Here is a 5,233-nt window from a genome sequence, read left to right as displayed (position 1 = left end):
GAGTTAAACAATGGCGGACACCACTTCGTTTTATATGTCTTTTATTCGTGTTTCTAGGTCACAAAATACACTTTTAAGATATTTTCAGGCGAGAATGTAGGTGTGTAAACTTCAAATATCTGCTCGTTTTATCAAGACATCCCATATTAGCGACAATTCTCTTAAGTGTTGCTGATAGCCGGCTAGCTAGCTAGCGCCGCTAGCTTAGCTAGCTAGCGCCCCTTCGTGAAAAACCACCCAGGCTTGGCTGATAGTGAGGTGGCTAAAATTTGTTTAATCGCCTGATCGCTCGGCAAGGGTCTGTCTTAGCTGGACTTATTTTTCGTTTATATGGGCCGATGATGCTGGTCGATGTGGAAAAATAACTGAGTTGTTTGGTGGTGGAGCTACAACAGAGGGCAGCTATCCACCGGTGTGTGACAGAAAGGACATGCCGCGAACGAGACATACAAGGCGGTGAGGCTACCGCCGATCGTCCGGTGTTTGCTAACGCGGAGGTCAATCGTGGATCAGGGAAAGCGAAGGCAGGAGCGTGAGGTGAACTGAATTTCAGGTAAGAAGTTATGACCTGCACTCTATTTGGGTCAGATATAAACCGAGTTTAGGTGTAGTTTATTTAGCAACAGTTCTCTTACGTGTTGCTGATAGCCGGCTGGCTAGCTAGCTAGCGCCGCTAGCTTAGCTAGCTAGCGCGGCTAGCGACCCTTCGTGAAAAACCACCCAGGCTTGGCTGATAGTGAGGTGGCTAAAATTTGTTTAATCGCCTGATCGCTCGGCAAGGGTCTGTCTTAGCTGGACTTATTTTTCGTTTATATGGGCCGATGATGCTGGTCGATGTGGAAAAAATAACTGAGTTGTTGGTGGTGGAGCTACAACAGAGGGCAGCTATCCACCGGTGTGTGACAGAAAGGACATGCCGCCAACGAGACATATGAGGCCGGGCAGGCGATTGCTAACGTGGTGGTCAATCATGGATCAGGGAAAGCGAAGGCAGGAGCGTGAGGTGAACTGAATTTCAGGTAACAAGTTATGAACTGCACTCTATTTGGGTCAGATATAAACCGAGTTTAGGTGTAGTTTATTTTCGTTGTGCTGACTTTTTACAATCGTACTGCGTGCTAGCTAGCGCGACGGGAGTTTATATACAGCTGTGTGCGCGCTAAGTTACTGACGTTGGACTTTATTTTATCATAATGGTTAGTTCGTAGAGTTGCCGTACAAACGGAATCGTGCCACATTCAGAGAAAATATTACGATTTATTCTGTCGTTACGAAGCCTCCCCTGTCATTCTCTCGCCTGTTGAAACTTCAGTCATGAAACTGATCAATGATCGGCTTTTCTCTCTTGTTTGTTTATCGCGCTAAACAACAGCAGCACGTTTAAGCTTGATCAGCTGTTGTTAGAATTCATTTGCTTTTAATTTCTAGTATCAGCTGATGTTTGCTGCAGCCACAGCTGTAAAAACGGCTGTTCCAAACCAGATATCCTTACTGAATCATCAGAGCTGAACAGGTGATGGAGAAACAGGTTTACCCTTAGGTGACATGAATGAGTTGAAGGGAAGTTATGAACTGTTTCTGAGACAAACACCAAGCTCATTTTTTTGTGTAGCTGACAGCTGGTAACTGTGCAGGGGCGGATCTAGCAAAGCTTTTGCCAGGGGCCAGGTAGGGCATTAACAGAGAAAGGTGGACACAAAGATATACTTTTCTTTCTTACTCTCATACAGGGAGTGCAGAATTATTAGGCAAGTTGTATTTTTGAGGAATAATTTTATTATTGAACAACAACCATGTTCTCAATGAACCCAAAAAACTCATTAATATCAAAGCTGAAAGTTTTTGGAAGTAGTTTATAGTTTTAGCTATTTTAGGGGGATATCTGTGTGTGCAGGTGACTATTACTGTGCATAATTATTAGGCAACTTAACAAAAAACAAATATATACCCATTTCAATTATTATTTTTACCAGTGAAACCAATATAACATCTCCACATTCACAAATATACATTTCTGACATTCAAAAACAAAACAAAACAAATCAGCGACCAATATAGCCACCTTTCTTTGCAAGGACACTCAAAAGCCTGCCATCCATGGATCCTGTCAGTGTTTTGATCTGTTCACCATCAACATTGCGTGCAGCAGCAACCACAGCCTCCCAGACACTGTTCAGAGAGGTGTACTGTTTTCCCTCCTTGTAAATCTCACATTTGATGATGGACCACAGGTTCTCAATGGGTTCAGATCAGGTGAACAAGGAGGCCATGTCATTAGTTTTTCTTCTTTTATACCCTTTCTTGCCAGCCACGCTGTGGAGTACTTGGACGTGTGTGATGGAGCATTGTCCTGCATGAAAATCATGTTTTTCTTGAAGGATGCAGACTTCTTCCTGTACCACTGCTTGAAGAAGGTGTCTTCCAGAAACTGGCAGTAGGACTGGGAGTTGAGCTTGACTCCATCCTCAACCCGAAAAGGCCCCACAAGCTCATCTTTGATGATACCAGCCCAAACCAGTACTCCACCTCCACCTTGCTGGCGTCTGAGTGGGACTGGAGCTCTCTGCCCTTTACCAATCCAGCCACGGGCCCATCCATCTGGCCCATCAAGACTCACTCTCATTTCATCAGTCCATAAAACCTTAGAAAATCAGTCTTGAGATATTTCTTGGCCCAGTCTTGACGTTTCAGCTGTGTGTCTTGTTCAGTGGTGGTCGTCTTTCAGCCTTTCTTACCTTGGCCATGTCTCTGAGTATTGCACACCTTGTGCTTTTGGGCACTCCAGTGATGTTGCAGCTCTGAAATATGGCCAAACTGGTGGCAAAGTGGCATCTTGGCAGCTGCACGCTTGACTTTTCTCAGTTCATGGGCAGTTATTTGCGCCTTGGTTTTTCCACACGCTTCTTGCGACCCTGTTGACTATTTTGAATGAAACGCTTGATTGTTCGATGATCACGCTTCAGAAGCTTTGCAATTTTAAGACTGCTGCATCCCTCTGCAAGATATCTCACTATTTTTGACTTTTCTGAGCCTGTCAAGTCCTTCTTTTGACCCATTTTGCCAAAGGAAAGGAAGTTGCCTAATAATTATGCACACCTGATATAGGGTGTTGATGTCATTAGACCACACCCTTCTCATTACAGAGATGCACATCACCTAATATGCTTAATTGGTAGTAGGCTTTCGAGCCTATACAGCTTGGAGTAAGACAACATGCATGGAGAGGATGATGTGGACAAAATACTCATTTGCCTAATAATTCTGCACTCCCTGTAAACAGCAAGCTCTTTTTTTGTGTAGCTGACAGCTGGTAACTGTGCAGGGCCGGATCTAGCAAAGCTTTTGCCAGGGGCCAGGTAGCCATTAACAGAGAAAGGTGGACACAAAGATATACTTTTCTTTCTTACTCTCATATAAAATATTAGCTTTTATTAAATAGTTATCTGAATCTTACAACCAAAGTTTGTATAATAATACACAAGATTGGCTGTAGACCATTGCTCATCATTCAGAACACTGTGTAAAAATAACAAAAGACAAAAAGTGAATGCGAAAGTGCATAAATATTATTTTACGTGTTTGATGTGTGTGCGGGGCTTGGTCTGCAGTGCCGCTGCAGGGGAGGTGGACCCACCTGAGCGGCATCTGCAATCACAGCCTCTCGGGCGTTGTCTGTGCTCTCTCGGCTGTTTTTTGGGTGTGTGTAAGTTGAAAAGCTACAGCCGGTTGTGTGGGTACACCAACCATGTGTGAAAAGTGGTCCATAACGTAATGCTTCAAAGCGTGTTCATGCAAACATTGTCGGGTCTGCCGTGCTACAATGGGGACTTCTGCTCATGAACCTGTGTGCACAGCGTCTGCAAATCGGGGCTGTACAAAGCAACTTCATCTTTACACCAAAACTGTAAGCTGTCATCTGTGAAGTGTGAGCGGTGTTGTTTTACCATATTCATGGTGGAGAATGGCTGCTCTTCTGAGTTTGCCCTAGCAGCCGTAAGATGGCAAACTACACAGATTAGCAGCATAGGCACACATAAAAATTTCTTCAGAAATTTCGCTTCTAATGTCTTGACGAACTTTACTACTCGGATTATTATTATTATATTATTATTATTATTATTATTCTCCAGTTTCCGCTGAAATTTTGCAGCGAATCTCGCCTCGCAGTTTTTGAGACAAGCTTCATATATGTTACCTCATTTTGTGCGGCCGGATCTGGAATGGTGTGCTATGACTTTTGGTGTTTATGAATTTTATAGTTTTTTAAATATTAATATTTTAGTGAAAATTTTCCGCGCTCCTCTGCCAAACAGTTTTGACATTAGGGTTACATATGTTAGATCATTTTGTGCGGCTGGAGCTGGACTATTATGTTATGACTTTTGGTGTTTATAACTTTATAGTTTTTTAAATATTATATTTTAGTGCAAATTTAGGCCAATTCATCTTTGGCGCCAAATAAACAGACTTCATTTGTGTGTCTTGGCTCTCTCTAGTGGTATGCCGGGAGTGGTACAGCCTGTGTACCCTTATTTGGATTACCGTAATGATGACAATTTCAACGGTGCGCACAGCGTCGCTGCTTTCAGGAGCCCTTGGAATTTTTAAGGTTGCGCAAATCATTCAAAAGTTACGGTAATGCTTGGTGGAAACTCAATATCCCACAATTCATACAGCCTCTACAGAGTGAACAATGGCGGCCACCACTTCGTTTTATATGTCTTTTATTCGTGTTTCTAGGTCACAAAATAAGCTTTAAGATATTTCAGGCGAGAATGTAGGTGTGTAAAACTTCAAATATCTGCTTGTTTTATCAAGACATCCCATATTTAGCGACAGTGCTCTGACTACGTCGGTCCTGCCTGACAGCTAGCCGGCTACCTAGCTGGCTACCTAGCTAGCTGCCGCACTTGCTGCAAATGGATAGCGAGGGGACTCTCTCTGTCGTTTCACCTCCCTGGTCTCTCGCAAATGCTCGCATAGAATCGGAGTTACAGCTGGATGTGGAAAAATAACTGAGTTGTTTGTGGTGGAGCTACAACAGAGGGCAGCTACCCACCGGTGTGTGACAGAAGGACATGCCGCCAACAGACATATGAGGCCGGGCAGGCGATTGCTACGCGGTGGTCAATCATGGATCAGGGGAAAGCGAAGGCAGGAGCGTGAGGTGAACTGAATTTCAGGTAAGAAGTTATGAACTGCACTCTATTTGGGTCAGAATAAACCGAGTTTA

The sequence above is a fragment of the Oreochromis niloticus genome, unplaced genomic scaffold (genome assembly GCF_001858045.2).
Source record: "Oreochromis niloticus isolate F11D_XX unplaced genomic scaffold, O_niloticus_UMD_NMBU tig00001529_pilon, whole genome shotgun sequence".
Classification (NCBI taxonomy): domain Eukaryota; kingdom Metazoa; phylum Chordata; class Actinopteri; order Cichliformes; family Cichlidae; genus Oreochromis; species Oreochromis niloticus.
This window is presented reverse-complemented; position numbering follows the sequence as displayed.